Below are 17,340 nucleotides of genomic sequence, written 5' to 3' on the forward strand. Positions count from 1 at the left end.
ATGCCTTGTAAATGACTGCTCAGTGCCATTGTATTCTGTAATTGGGGCTCCGAGGATGTGTAAATTGTGCGTAACATGTGATTGACTCCTTTGATATTATCTTTGACGTCATGGGGATTTATATGTGAATTACTTATGCTTTTGACAACTATCAGATAATGTAGAGAGACTCGATAGGAACAAGGAATTGAATACTGAACTGAATTGCAAACTGTTGAATGATTGAGAAAACATGTATTATGTTAGGAATTGACTGCTTCAGTATTATCGCACTTTGCAATCAATGCTATGGGGATATGTGAGCTATGTACATTGTATGGTCAATTGCTTTGTTGTTACCTTTGTTGACTCGAGAATCAGTGTTTGGATCCACTCTATTCTTCTGGAGACTTTTGATTGACCCTGGGTAACTGTGATGAGTCACTAAGCTGAACACCGAATTCGATTGTGAATTATGGAATTATTGGAGAATGAATTGAACTTCTGTGACGAGGAAATTGTGTCTAAATATTTTCGGTGTCAACAAGTTGAAGTTGAACATCAGATATAGATAGGACTACTTCGACCTCTCTATTTTGGAACGGAAATAGAAATATGTGACTACGAATTTCATGGTGGGGGCTGCCTTGGACACCCAAGGTATAAGTCTCGTTTGAGTTATTGTATATAGAATTACTAAGTTTGCTCATTTCCTCCCTGTGAAATCTTCGTATGATGCTTATAGACTAGCCACTGTTTACATCGATAAGGTTGCTTGGTTGCATGGGGTCTCGGTATCTATTGTCTTGGACAGGAATCCTAAATTGTGTCTGAATTCTAACAAGCCTTCAAGAGGCAATGGGGACTGAATTGTGATTCGGCGCTGCTTTCCATCCGAAAATCGATGTATAATTAGAAAGAACTTTTTGGAAGAAATGCTTCGAATATATGCAGTAGATTTTCAGGGAATTTGGAAAATCTATCCATCATTGGTAGACTTTGCCTACGATAATAGCTTACACTCTAGTTTCGACATGGCGCCATGCAAGCCTTGTATGGAGGAAAAGGTAAGTCTCTGACTGATTGAGAACAAAGTGTTGCTTGATTTTGAGACTAAGCAAAATAGCTATCATAAGGATTGGAACCGTTGAATGAAAAGCATTCCGAATTGTTTTCGACTAAAGGTAAAATAAGTTTGGAGGACCAAACTTCCTAAAAGGAGGGAAGACTGTGATAACCCTGTTCCATATTATGCTAATTGGTCCTTATTATGAATGCGATTATGTGTTTGACATGATTTTGTGTGCAATTTATGTGAAAATATGTGGTTTTGAATTTCTATTTGTTCACCGTAGGAATATTTGTTTGATTATCCGCTTCGGAATTTAAATTGAAGGACCTATCGGCCGCAGAACCCGAAATTGACTGCGCCATTGTGATGGGCGTAATTTTTAGAGTCTACGGTGAAATTTACTTGAAAATTGATTCGGATCAAATTAAATAGATTAGATTGGTGCTTTAGTGCTCAATTATTTAATCTTAATCAATTGTGATTATGAGAGCCTATATAAAGGACCCTTATACACTCAATTCCTCTCTTTTATTTCATTTTGGCTGATTTTGGCTCTCTAGAGAGTGAGAGAACCGAATTAGAGAGGGAGAGTGTAGGAGATTGAAAGGTTGCTCAAGAAGTTTGAGGATTTTGAAGCTACACTCAAGAATTTAGCGTAAGTTTGGAAGATTAAAGCTCCTAGGTGAGTAATCAACCCTTGATTCATGGGTTTGAGTTGTAATATTGTGAATTGAAGACTAATTGATAAGTTAGATCATGAGTTGTGTTGGTTTTGATGAGATATGCACATGCATGCATAGAATTGCTATGAATTGGTATAAAATTTCATGATCTAACATGTAGCATGTAAATTATAAAAGATTGAGAGTTGGATGATACATGCAAGCATGTTTTTGTTGAGTTTCATGAGAATGAACACCATTTGCACCATATTGTTGGCATGCATGTTTGATTATTGGGGATGTGGAGCTCATACGAGATTTGAGTGCATGAGCATTGATTATACCAAGAAATGTTGTTTTATTTTGAAGAATTGGACCATGATTTTGAGCAATTGGCCTCATCTTGCTTGTGTACTCACGATCCATAATGTAAATGCATGTTTTGGAACCCAAAATTACGAATTTTGAACCTTGGAGGTCGAGTTTGAGGCCAAGAACAAGGTCTGGAAAATCCAGAATTCTCGACGTCCGCTCGAGCGGGGGAACCGTCACTCGAGCATAAAATACGAGCTCCCAGTATATTTTGCAGACATGATGTCCGCTCGAGCGAGTAAGTTCACGCTCAAGCGGGGAGCTATGTAGACTGACCTTAAGCTCGAGCGTCCGAGTTCGCGCTCGAGCGTAAAAATGATGTAACCAGAACTTTTGCAGACCTAATGGGTCCGCTCGAGCGGGGAAGTCCATGCTCGAGTGGGGACCCCTGTTTCTAAAATTTTGTAAATGTGTTATGTGTTTCATTTTCTGTTCTTTTCCACTTCTAAGTACTCTTAGGCATGCATTGAGCATTGTAAATGAGTTAAAAAGATAAGAATGAAGCCTAAAGAGGAATATGTGAATTAAGAACGGATTGAATTGTTTGTGACCCATTGTGTTCATGGAATGTGTAGGGTCGAGCTCCAGGGCGAATCATCCGGCCAATCACTGTGAGTAATATCTTGACAAAGATATCTGAAGTATGTTATTTGCCCAATTGCTTACTTTCATATAAGGCTTGTAAGTTTGTTAAATTGAATTGGGGACAAATAGTTGTTATGCCATGTGATTGGGCCAAAGGTCGTCTGATACGAATGATAGTCTGATATGAATGAATGGGCCAAAGGCTGTATGACATGAATGAATGGGCCAGAGGCCGTATGACATGAATGAATGGCCCAAAAGCCGTTGGGCATGAATGATTGGGCCAAAGGCCGTTGGACATGAACGATTGGGCCGAAGGCCGTTGGACATGAATGATTGGGTCGAAGGCCGTTGGATCTGAACGATTGGACCAAAGGCCAGTTTGACATAAATGAAAGTATGAATGGCCCGAAGGCCAGCTTGACATAAATAAAGTATGAATGGGCCGAAGGCCCATTTGACATAAATGAAAGTATAAATGGGCCAAAGGTCAGTTTGACATGAATGAAAGTATGAATGGGCTGAAGGCCAGTCCGACATGAATGAAAGTATAGATGGGCCAAAGGCCAGTCTGACGCGAATGAGAGAATAGATGGACCAAAGGCCAGTCTGACATGAATGAAAGAACGAATGGGCCGAAGGCTGTTTGACATGAATGGATTAGGCCCGAGGTCGTTCGATGTGTTTGGAATCGCAGTTACTTGACCTATGTATATATATATATATATATATATTAGATAGAAATATGAATTGGGCCCAAGGCCGTTTGGTGTATATTGTTCTAAGTACCGTTCGTGTAACTCCTTTATTTGATATTATTCACTGGGCTTTCGCTCACGCTCATTCATGTGTTTGTAGGTGAGCCAAGAGAGGTCCAAACCCAACCTCAGTGAAGTTTGTGGGGAACAACCAAGGTTTTGAAGAGTCAGCCCTTACATCTCACGCACGAGACCAGTCTTCGCCCTTTTGCTATCTTGTTTTATTTTGTTATGTTGGTGAGGACTTTGGATATGTTTGTATATAGTTTTGATTGGCTGACCTAGACTTGAATGATCCTGTCTGTACAGAATTTTATGTTACTGTATTTTCTGATGTGAGTTATTAATATGTATATGTATGGTTTGTTATGACGTGCCATATAAGCACAGCTCTATGGACAAAGTTTTAGAAATTGCTTCCGTTTGGCCCCTTTACTCTGATGAGTTATGTCTGGTTGGTTTGAGGCCGTAGGTAATCTCAGGATTACTGGTCGGTTATGTCCTTAACCCATGGGGGCGGGTTCGGGTCATGACAGAAATCATACAAAGAAGTACCTCCTCATGTCTCACACTCAAGTGTGGAAATAGTAAGTGTCCAGACTTAAACAAGTTAGCAGTGCTAATAGATTTTGTAGCCACTAGGCGCTAATCTTCTCACTTAGTGTTAATAGATTTTGAAACTTCTAAGCGCTAAGCCTTTAACTGCAAGCGATACTTCAACACACACTATCATAGTGCGTGAAATTTTGCTCTATCCACTCCTATCTGTTAGGCAGAAAGCAAAACACTGCTCATGCTGGCTACTTATCTTACACTTAATGACTAACTCACTTAAGCTCGCATTTGTTGAATGACACGACTCTTGGATGTTACTTTATCCAATGATGCAACATTATTACAAGTCAAATTACAAAGTCAATCTTCACAGTTCAATAGTCAGGATCATATCTAGATCTATTAAGGGCTTAATAATTTCACAACTCCAAACTCGCCAATCAAAGCTACATAGCATGCCGCTAATCACTGCATACACATCAGAGGACTAACTTGGGCGTTAGAGGACCCCCGACTGTTCAACGACTAGGTGGTATTTTATCTTGTAGATATCAATCACGTGGTGGTTCTAATCATCTTCTCCATTGGATTTCTTTATCATCAAGTCTCAATTTTTTTTGTGTTTGTACAATAGCTAAGGTATGGAGACTTGAACGTTTATATAATATGAAAAAAACAATAATTGAAAAAACAATTGCATCTCTTTGTTAAGATACCAATTGGGATAATACCTAGGAAGCACCGATATGAATATAGATATAGGATGAGGCAATTTTAGAAAAATCAAGACAAGGACATTGTAGGGATACAATACAATATAAATAATATTATGTATATAAATATTATATTCATAAATAACAAAAATTAATGAGATTTAACACTAATCTAACCTAAAAAACTAAATTTTAATTAGACAGAGACTAGACTTGTGTTGCATTAGGCTCTAGAGATCGTTAGAAACCAATCTCTTAACTTCATAACTACAGTTAGATTCGTGTTGCATTGCCAATGGTTTGATATAAGTTCTATATATAATATATTAAAGGCAACCCTTATGTTTTCAAATATTGTAATATAACCCTTGAAAAAGCTTCAAAAAATTAAATAAGACTTCCATGTGTGTCCCTACATGTTTCTATTGTGCCCTCCCTAAAAAAATAGTACTAAAAAAAAAAGGCAGTTCACGTGTCATGTCCTTGCCTTGCCCATGTCCTATATGTGTCCAACATGGCTACGACACCTATTTTAAAGTGTAAATGCTTGATGGGATAATCCTAATGTTGGTAGCGTAATGGCCTATGAAGCATTAACACTTCAAATTAGTCATTGTGGCCATGTTCTTCGTTATCAAAATCTTATGATTTGCAATACGATTAATGATTTTATTCAATTCGCAATGCATACATAGATCAATACAAATATATTGGTGAATATACTTTGGGATAGAATCTATAGTGAATGGCACGGTTCATAATTGATTCACTTTTTTATGATTATATGCATATCAAATAAAAAGGTGCATAAATAATATAATTTTGATATATTGTTGTCTTTGGAAATTGTCATGTCTTGTGTCCCGTGTTAGTGTCCGTGTCTGTATTGTATCTATGCTTCTTTATTAATAGCCGTTTTGAATGGTCTATCAGAAGGCTTTGTCGTAAGGATGTATTTTTGTCAATATGAATGCTAAGAACACCTAAGATCTTGATCACCAAATCACCAATATGAGAGAAAATGTCTGCATCTATAGATGCAAACACATTCAAACACAATGTTCACGTGTATAAATGCAAACATTTTCTCTCACATTGGTCATTCCGATGATTAAGATATTCGGTGTTCATATACTTTTCCTTCTGTCAATGATCATGGACTTTACATAAATGTGGTGAGGTTTTACAAGACTCTACATCAAAAAGCATGATTCGTCTTTTTCAGGCTTCTAGCTAGGACACTTTCAATTCTACTTCTTCCCTCTTGCTTTTGGTTTTAGCACATGCATATTCATGTTCCCTCTCTTACCTTCGCTATACTTGATTTCAAACTAAAATTCCTATACTACCCCACTCTTGCTTGGTTAAAATGCATCCATATTTGTTATATTAAGGGCTACCAAGCATCATATTTAAGTACTTGTTTGCTCTAAAGACTATGGTGTGTGGAGATGTCCTAAAAGGAGTTGTGGTTGTATCTTATATATCTGGGATAGAAGGCAATGAAATTAAGGTCTTAAATAAAAACCTTTACGGCCTTCAGAAATTAAAATTCAGTTTAAGTTTTTCAATCCCAACCTTCATGATTAAGAAATTAAAGTTAAGTTTAAGGTTTTCAATCACAACCTTTGTGGCCTTAAGAAATTAAAATTCATTGCTATTACTTTGTAGGCACTCTACTTCTTTGATATTCGTTATAGTACTCTCTTATGCTTTTTACCTTGACTAGAAACTTTATGTTCATTCTTCTGTTGGACATTGTAGACACCCCATTTTTACCTGCCCTAAGACTTGGGACTTTGTTTTGATTACCCGATGATGAAAACAAGAATGTGTTTCTCGCATAATTCCCAGTAAGGAATATGAAACCTGTGCTTTATTTCCAACCTAATCCTATTTTGGCCAAGTGTTTAAATCCCATTTTGTTTCAAATATTTTTGTAATGTTCCGAGGCTCACTTTTAAACTTCAAAATGAAACTTTTTCTGAGAAAATTGAGCAAAGAACAGTGTAAAAATAGGAGACAATGATGATAATTTTATCAAAAAATTCTATTTTGTGCAAAATAGTCATACCATGTGGTTATGTGCTTATTTGATATAACTCTATGCATGCTAATGGGTCAATGTTGTGTTATTTAATTTGGAATAAAATTGATTTTCATGATTGCGCTATTCAAAACATTTTCAAGATAATGAAATCAAAATTGTTCAAAAATGGAAGACACAGTCTACATAAGTCTACTTCACATAATATTTTAGGATTATTAATAATTGGAATATGAACATATGAAGTTGCTAAAACTTATATCATGGTTAGTAAAGGTCGATCTTTTGATCGGGTGAGAGGGGGTGCTCAATTAATGACCTTCCCCCCTTATACCTTAGGTTCCGAGCCATGAATCCTCAGTTACAATGAACAGTGGCCTCGGCATGAGTCACAGGTTTCCTAATTTTTCCAAAACATTAGGTAGCGATTCTAGGATCTAGTGATGCAGTCTATTTCTTGCAATGGTTTTGCAATAAATTGGATTTTCTATCAAAGTTGCCAAATCTGGACTCTCATCTATGTTTCATATTATACTCGTGAAAGTAGATTGAAGAAATTGAGGGTCCGAATTGTTTAACGCGCACATGAACCCCCGAGCGGTGTTATAGTTTTTGGCGACTCTGCTGGGGATACTAAGAAACCTTGACTTGAATGCCATGATATAGCTTTCATTTTCAATTATATGTTCATTGCATTGCATGCATTGGTATGCTTAAGTCCCGTGCTCATCACCTATTATCCTGGATGACTATTCACCTTCGAGCAAATAGTCGAACATGGGCTCTAATATGGTAGGAGAACAAGCCTTGGAATCGGGGATCACCATATACTACTTGATTCGCCGGATTGGGTAGGTATATCGGTGTCTTACTGAGGTACCCCTTTTCACCAAGACTGACCTAGTGCATGTAGCAAGCTCTAGCAACTTCCAAAATTAGGGCAGGATGCTACCCAGTTCTAGGATGTATGATGCCACTTGTGTGAATAGTGAAACCCTAGATCATTTCAAAGCTAGAACAGGATAACCCTACCCTTCCATAGGGGTGTTTGTTCTCTTTCCTGCTATATGCAATGTATGGGAACTGGGGTTCTCAACTCTGATCAGTGGGTCAGGCATGATGGGTTGAGTTCGGTATGCATAATGATTAGTTGAGCTAAAATGCTGCCGAAATTTTGATTGGGAGTTCTGTTTTATTTTTGCTAGGTACTCGTAGCACTATAGCTTCAAAACGGTCTAATATCCCCCCAAGTTTTGTGGACTCACGCTGGTAGACTTAGTAGAACCACAAATTTGGTCTAAGGACAACTAGTGTTAGTTAATCTTCCACCAGTTACAAGGAGGAAGGTTAAAACCTTATTGTCAGAACCTCGCAAGCCGAAATTTCTAGGATCTATGATGGATCCACCTTAAGTGGTGATGGACCAACTTTCAGTGGTGATGGAGCCACTTCCAGTGGTGACAGACTAACCTACAGTAGTGACGAACCCATTTCCAGTAGTGATGGACCCACCTCAAGTAGTGACGGACCAACCTCCAATAGTAATGGACTAGCCTCTAGTAGTTATAGCAAACATGCTTTTGGCCCTTCAACGAAGCACAGATGATATTACCAACAAGTTCCTGCCAACAGGGAGACTCTCACTGAATTGCAATGCCCATCTGAGGCATCCACATCTTATCCACCTCTAGTGGTTCATCTGGTTTTGGACCCACCTCCGCCAGTTGAAGAATTTTATGAACCTAATCTACAAGAAAAGTTGAGGGTTCCTACACAGCCAATAGGAGGACTTTTCCCCATAGATGTTGATGAAGTTGACCTAGCTATGCTGATAATATCCAAATTGAAGAAAATGTTCGTAAGGTCGCAAGGGATCAACTCCATTCAGATATAGAAGATGGGTATACAGACAAAGCTATCAAATTGCTGAAACGGTTCAAAATGCTGCACATTAATAGGTTTGATGGAGCCGGTGACCCTATGTCCACATCCACCTATTCTCAGATGTCCTAAAACCCATGGGCCTGACTCGGCCTCAAAATCTTTCCTTGTTTGGGAGAACTTTATCTGGTGTAGCTTCCATCTGGTGAAGTTAGTCGAGGTTTTCATTATCTAATATTCCTATAACAGCCAGATTGAGGTAACCACCCGGGACCTAGAGGTGACCCGACAAGAGTCCAGTGATAGTTTTGTGGCCTTCATCACTAGTTGGAGGGCAAAGGCGGCCATGACGACAAGCTGACCTTTGGAAAAGAATCAAGTCCGTATGGTTGTTAGAAATCCGCTCTTTAATTTCAAAGACTTCCATAAAATTGGGGTTTAAATTGTAGATGCTATCAGACAAGGGATCATTACAAAAAGAAATGATCCCGCGAGAAAGATGTTCAATCACAGTTCCAATACTACTTCCAATATTAGCACAACTGCCAATTTGTCTTCAGAAGTTAACATAGTCGTTGCCACCACTACTAACGCCAACTCCTTTGCCAACTCTAGCCCACAACCGACCACTTCAACCCGACCTTGAAACCAAAGATTTCACCCTCTCCACATGTCTCCAACCCATGCCATGGAAATTTTGGTGAAAAGGGGACATCTCAAGCTCGTTGATCCCCAACCCCTTCCTAATCCACTTCCATATAGCCATGATCCCACCAAGTACTGTGCTTTCCACCAACAACACAGTCATGATACTAACCATTGCTTCCGACTTCATTGTGAGATTCAAGATCTTATTGATAATAAGATCATAGTTTTATCTTAAAAAGCCTAATGCCACCACAAACCCATTGCCACCGCATGTCCAAGTCCCCTGCCTTCCCATCTCAACCTAATCCATACACTGCCATCCACCTTCAACCCCAACATATACATCATAGCTTTCTATTTGCCCAAGCCTGAGGTGCTTATTCTAGAAAGCGTTGGTTTATTCATGATATATGCACCTCGTTTCCAGCTAAAACCCCAAAACCCTGTGGTGGCAGATGATTTGGAGCCCGAATTGGGCATTATGGCAAATAATCTCACGGGTATGCACTTCCCTCTTTATGGTTTTCTTGAGCTATGGATTGATCAAGAAGCAAACAAGCACTGAAGAAGTTCTGGGTCTGACACTAGCTGAATCTGTGATAGATTTTGAAACTAGTGCGAGACCAGTAAACTTAGGGAATATTATGATTATTACTATGATCGGGGATGGACCACTTGCTAATTGCACAAATCTCGTTCTAGACTTGGTGGATGGCACGCACTGTATTTAGCAATTTGGGAATGTTTTCATTTTACTTTTTGAATTAGACAAAAGTTAAAGCATAAAAGAAAAATGAAGAAAAATGAAAAATGTAAAAAAAATAGGAAAAGGAAAAGTGAAAAAATAAAAAAAGCTCACAAGGTCGAAAAATCTAGAAGGGTGGCTTTGACAAAAGTTAGAGCACAAAAAAAGAGTGTTAATACCTGAGTGAGCCTTCCCCGGAACTACGTATGGCTTGATTCCTATCTTTGGGATATGTAGGTAGCTTCTTCTTGAAGTTCGGCCCCAACCATTTTTAACTCACTCGTCTCGTCCATGTTTGAATGGTATATTTTTACTTGACTCTCATGTTAATCAAACAAGCATGCTAATCTAACTCTCATGTTAGTCAAACTCTTTTTAGCAGAAAATAAAAAATTAAAAAAATTAAAAAAAAGAAAAAAGTTAAAGCAATGAACTAAGGGCATAGTTAAGTCAGGAATTTTGTTTTCTCCCTGCACTCTCGAGTCTCATATTGCATGTTTCAGCCGGCCATCTAACCATTTAGTCGGTCGTCCAAATTTTAAGTTGACTCTTGGTGTGCTTCTTGATTGTTTAAGTCGGCGGGCCACTTGTTTAGCTACCCCGCCATTTGTTTAGCCAATTCATTAGTTCGTTCAGCCAGGCGGTTCATGAATCAACCGGCCCATAAATTTTTCAGCTGGTTTTGACAACTAATCAGTCGGTCGACCAATCAATTAGTTAGCCAGCCGATTTTTTAATCTAGAATGGAAAACTGCAAAATTTGTGTAGGCTAAATGGTTTGTCTTTTAGAGTTTTGTTTTGAGTGTCTTTCATTCCGACAAGTGTGAATAGGTGTGTTTGGGTTGCTTTCGCTTTGTTTTGAGTTACTCTTTGATTTCTGGTCAATTGAGGGCTCAATATCTAATTCAGAATTCATTAAGATTCAATCATTCTCAGATCTAAATTTGAAATAAAATGGTTTTACTACTCAAGTGTTGTGCCATTCATGCTATGATGTGCATAAAAGAAACCCATTTTATTTAAAATTTAGAGTCAAGCCCCAGATCAGCATTACAAAAAAAAAAAAAAAAACAGGGGAATTTTTAAGCATTGGTGCTCCTTCTTAAGCAAAAACGAAAAAAAGAAGAGAAAAAGAACAAAAAAAGAAAAAATTGAAAATACAAAAAAGCAGAGGGACTTTTTCTCGGTTGCCGGCAGCAGCCCGATGGGAAAGATAGCTAACTTCATTGGCAGACAATTTTGTCATTTGACTCTACCATCAATTGCCTCGCCACATCTTTACTCCCAGGAAGCCTTTGAAGACTTTGCCTTGGCATTGACAGAGCTTCCGAAAGAAATTACTCCCCGCCCGTCCTCAAATGAGAAGTATGAAGGAACTCCAAATTGAACAACGGAGGCCGCTTGCCGTTTTAGCTCCTTGTTTTACTTTTTTAGATTGCTAATCTCTACTTACGCATCCTTGTACATACTCTGGAGCAGAGAGTGTTGTGCGTTTAATCAATATACCTCAGTTGTCCTGTTCTGTAGCTGGCAGGACAAATTAGAGACCGCGGTCACGGTCTCCACACAGGAATTCAATGTATAATGATTGGCATTAATTGCAGATTGTGTTGCCATCAGTTGCTCGACTGAAAGCGCAAGAAAGCTAAGAATAGGGGCAGGGGTAGGGGCACTCTGTTGATGCTTAAAGGTGATAGTAATCTCAATCGGGGAATCGTTTAAATCAGGGAAAAGAGTGAGAGGACAGCGAGAAGAGGCCATGCCAGGAGGAGTATAATGCCAAAGAGAAAATTTACAGAGTAATAGCAGGGGGAGTTTGCAGCTTTTTGCTCTGTCTCTCTCGCAGGCCGCAGTTTAATGTATGTGTTCTTCATCAATAAAGTTTTTTCTTTGCTGATCAAAAAAAAAAAAAAAAAAAAAGAAACTGGAAGAAAAGAAGAAGAAGCCAAGAAACAAGGATTTCCAAGGCAATCTTTGACTATTGAGACCGGTCTAGCTGTTGTCGGTTAGGCGTGCCATGATTGTTGAAATTGCATGCCAGACACAACGCTCGACGAAGACGAACGAGGTAGAGAGAGAGAGAGAGAGAGAGAGAGAGAGAGAGAGAGAGAGAGAGAAATAGGAAAGAAGTGTATATATATATTTTTGTATATATTTCGTATGTATATGTCTAAGTATCTGTAGCAGTATGTCTGTGTCCATGTATATGTATATATATGTGATACGTATTTTGTATATAGTTTGTATCCGTATATGTATATATGGTATGTATATAAAGTGAAAAAAAAAAAAGAAGAAAATTTTGAAAACAAAAAAAAAAATCAAAAAGAAATTTTTCAAGAAAAAAAAAAAAAACTCAAAAATCAAAAACAAAAAAAGAAGAAGATTTTGAAAAAGAAAAAAAAAAATCATTTGTGTATTCATCTATTGTGCATCCATCATGTTATTGTTGTGCATCCATCATATCATTGCATATTATATGTCTCACATTGCTCCTTCGTGTTTTTGCATTCACCATCACACTTGCACTGTCTATTACATTTGTCATGCATGGCTACAATCGATTCACTTCAACATTTGATAATAACTTTTTCCATCGGTTAATGTTGGCCCCTCTACGGGATGACGATACTATCCCTTTCTTGGGTTATTGGTTCAAACCATCTTCGGTTAATACCTCCCTTGTTTTGGGTTGTATGTTCAAACTACGCATCAGTTACATTTCATTCTCTTATGTAAGTGTGTTTGGATTGTACCCCTTTGTTTACTTGATTTGCATGAGGCTTGCCTCACCATATATTACATCTTGCATTACATAAATCATGCATTTTCAAAAAAAAGAAAAAAAAAAAAAAGAACCCAACTTTCAATTGCATTAGCATATCATTTGCATGATTACAACTATCACTGTTGCATTACTTGGCTACAATATATTCACATCAATATTTGATTACAACATTTTTCATTAGTTAATGTTAGCCCCCTCTTTTGGGTTATAGGTTCAAACAACTCGGTTAATATTGGCCCTTTTTCAGGATGACGATACTGTCGCTTTCTTGGGTTGATGGCTCAAACCGTCGTTGGTTGATACCTCCCCTATTTTGGGTTGTAGGTTAAAACTATTCATCGGTTACATTTCATTCTCTTAAGTGAGTGGGTTTGGATTATATCCCTTGTTATGCTTTATATCGTTTGCACGAGGCTTGCCTAGTATATTACCTGTTGCATTGCATTGATCATGAATTTCAAAAAAAAAAAAGAAAAAAAAAGGGCTTCACGAAGCATATAAGTCTAGCCATCAATTGTATTTCGAGCATATCATTTGCATTCTGTCCCTAAACTATGCTGATTTGATTCTTTGCAAAGGGATACGTAGGTAACCTTCAGGTTCAACCAATTGCATTCGTATCTTGTTTGTTTGCCCATGTCTTACGACTTTTTCAAAAGGGTCGTCTTCGGGCTTTAACATTTACTCACGTCAAGAGATGACTTCGAGTTCTGTCAAAGAGGGGTAGCTGTAGACACCCTATTTTGACCGACCTTAAGACATGGGTACTTTCTTTGGATTACCCGATAATGAAAACAAGAATGTGTTTCTCGCATAATTCACAACAAGAAATATGAAATACGTGCTTCATTTCCAACCTAAGCTTGTTTTGGCCAAGTGCTTAAATCCCATTCAAAACTCTCTTTCGAAACCTTCTTTCCGCTTTTTGTTCTGAATATTTTCGTAGTGTTCTGAAACTCACTTTTAAACTTTAAAATGAAACTTTTTCTGAGGAAATCAAGCAAAGAATGGTGTGGAAATAGAAGGAAATGATGATAATTCTGTCGAAAAATCCTATTTGGTGCAAAATAGTCAGCCATGATAAACTTTTTTGGCTGGCTGGCCAGCTAATTTTCCTAGGAGCAGAGCAGTTTCGGTAGAATTCTTGTTGAATGAGTGTGGGTCATGCCATTATAGCTGTTATTGATACATTCAGTGCAGGAGATACAGCTACACCCTCCATTATCCTCCATTGTCAAAAGAGCTTTTGTCTCTTCCAAAAAGAGGGCATCCAATTCAACCACCCTTGTCACCCCATCATCCATGTCTCCCACCTTGTCTCCTCTCTCCTTGACTTTGCCTTCCATCATTGTCTATCTAGAGAATCAGAATGTATCAGAAAAAGAAAACCGAAAAAAAAGGAAAGAAAAAATAATAAAGGAATAACTTAAGAGAAAATAGTGGGATAAAGAGAAAAAGAGAAAAATCCTTAAGCTTTGAACCAAAACTTTCATACACTGATATATCATCTTTCTATACATCAAAACCGTCTAAAATTTTTTGTTATAACCATATTCTTGAGCCTTGATCAAAAGAGAGTGAGTGTTCCTTAAAAAAGAGAAAAACATAGAGTTGTAATTCTCCCCCCCCCCCTCTCCCAACACATTGTTAAACTACCCAAAAACACCATTCCAAATAAGAATTTCAAATTTTCAAACTGAGAATTGCGAACACACTTCTTAAGCTTGAGGGTAATCAAGAGGAAGTTTAGAAATCAAATCCTTCATTTGAAGGTAAATTTTGCACACTTTTCATTTTATTTTACTTTCTTGTATTTTCTTTATTCTATTGCTTTTTCTACTTTGATTTCATGTTATAAACATGTAGTAAGCTAACTGAAAGTGGTTAGTTGAGCCACTTGCATATTTTCTGTTTTTTTGTTTTTTGCTGTTTGAGCAAAATAGGGTTTTTGGTCTGGCCTAATTGGCCTACTTGGCCGACCAACTAATTTTTTGGCCGGCTAGTTCGTCTTTTGGCTGGCCCAACCACTCTCTCCTAAATAGAACCAAGCAGCCTCATGTGTCAAGCAAAACAGTCTCCGATGGTCTCCGAGATCCCTTAAAGCTTTTTGTTTTTTTTTTCTGTCTTTTTTTTTCTTCTTCTTTTTTTTTAGTTAGAGAGTGTTTGTGAGGATATATTTTGTTGTAATATTTTTCCTCTTCCCCTCGATATTTAGATTTGTAATATTCAAAACAATGTAATAATTCCACATTCCCACTTCTTTCTATCCTGTTCTTTCATTTGCTTTCCATATTCTGTGAATATGTAGTATATCATGTTTGTCATTATATCCATGCTTTGCATCTATGTTTTATGCCTTAAGATCCGGCTAAATTTGCATATATGGGTTTAATCGATTATTATATGATTTTGTGAGCTACCTCATGTTTTGAGATTATTCACATGTTATATATTAGAAGTCGGATATGTAGTTGCATTTCATGAGTGAATTGCATTAGGAACTTGTGTGTAGGATCATGCATTTTTTACTAAGTTTGTTTTGTACCTATTTGTGGGACGTCAGTAAATATGTAAGTTTTTGTGCTATAGCATCCCACATGTGTGTGATTTTCTTACTATGTTTAGCATCCTACCATGTGGCTATGTGCTTATTTGATATAACTCTATGCATGCTAGTGGGTGAAGGTTGTGTTATTTACTTTGGAATAAAATTGATTTTCATGATTGCACTATTCAAAACATTTTCAAAATAATGAAATCAAAATTGTTCCAAAAAGGACGACACCGTCTATATGTGTTTGCTTCACATAGGCTTCGTTTGGGAAGTGGGTTGGCTTTTGGCTTTTTTGGCTATTTTAGTTTGGGGCGAAAAAGCTTGGTTTAGGAAGGGCTTTTGGTTTTTTTAGTTTTTTTTTGACTTTTTTGTGAGAGAAAAAATGTAATGATCATGTGTTGGATGTGATATTTTGTCTTATTGGGCTAAAATGCCTATTTTGTTTTTTTGTGGCTATTTTAGACAAAAAATCCACAAACCTAACTTCTCAAACATAGGCATAGTAACTTTCAGGATTATTAATAATTGTAATATGAACATATGATGTTAATAAAACTCATATCAATGTTAGTAAAGGTCGATATTTTGATCAGGTGAGCGAGGGTGCTCAATTAATGACTTTCTCCACTCATACCTAAGGTTTCGAGCGAAGCATCCTTGCTTACGACGAACAATGGCCTTGGCACGAGTCATGAGTTTTCTAATTTTTCCAAAACATTAGGTGGCAACTCTAACATTTGGTGATGCAGTCCATTTCTTGCAATGGTTTTGCAATAAAATGGATTTTCTATCAAAGTTGCCGAATCTGGACTTTCATCTATGTCTCACATTGTACTCGTGATATTAGATCAAAGACATCATGAACCCGAACTGTTTAACACATGCGGGTACCCCTGGGCAGTGTTACAGTCATCAAGCGTTATCTAACAAGTGAACGGCCCATACATCTTTCAATATTGTTGTGATCTTCTGCTAATTGGACATACTTGATTAATGTAATTTACAAGTAACTAACAAACTTGTTCTAAGAAAGAGTTGGAAGCATGAAATTATATTTAATACACACAATTCCTATGTCCTTGCATTATTGGGTCTTATTCATTGATGTTGTGTTAGAAAGAATGAACTCGGATTTTCTAAAGGTGGTGCTTGACAAGATGGAATTGGTTAATTGAATCATGCAATGTGTCGCGATTGTATCATTCTTCATCTCTTTGAGACTCAAGGAAGGTAGATTTTCTTTCTTTTCTTTTCTGTTGTCTGACAAGAAAGATAGAGATCATACATCACAAATTTGACTAAGAGACTACTCTAAGGATTGAATTGGAAAAGAGAAGGAGCTCCAAATCTATCTTACTGGATCTCATGGAGAGTTAGAGACCATAACTGAAGCCGAAAGCTCTAGCTTGGAGTTTTAATGGAGCTTATTTCTACATAAGTAATGTTCCTTGGTACCTCTGTCCTATGTGATTGTGCCGATAGGATTATGCAAATTTTATGGTCTGTAAATGTCTAATATGGGCAAACTCAAAATTTGATGTGTAAAACTCATCACTTTGTTTCGAACTTGATCCTGGTTTGTGTTTCTGTTCTAATCTTTTGAGCGAGAACTATCTACCTAAGCACATGATGTCTTTTAATTATTATTACAAGTGGTTGGCACACGCAACAATTCAAAAAAGTAAAAATAAAATGAGAAACACGTGGTATAAGGAGAAGCAAGCAAAAGCTTGAATACAAAGTCCAGCCGTTACTTAATATAATAGTATAGATAGATAGATAGATTATTATTGTTGTTGTTGTTTGGTTCTTTTCCTATTTGTTAGTTGATCTCAGTCCTATTTCTATTGAAACATGTCAGGTATCAAGAGAAAGTGAGTCAAGTTCCCCTTATTTTATTGATTGATAACAAATGCAACCTAGTGTTGGTATTATAGATGGCTCAACTATTTCTCCTTTGCATAAGGCCCTCCAAGAAAAT

The sequence above is a fragment of the Camellia sinensis genome, chromosome 13 (genome assembly GCF_055761805.1).
Source record: "Camellia sinensis isolate YWXY chromosome 13, ASM5576180v1, whole genome shotgun sequence".
In the NCBI taxonomy this organism is placed as follows: Eukaryota; Viridiplantae; Streptophyta; class Magnoliopsida; order Ericales; family Theaceae; genus Camellia; species Camellia sinensis.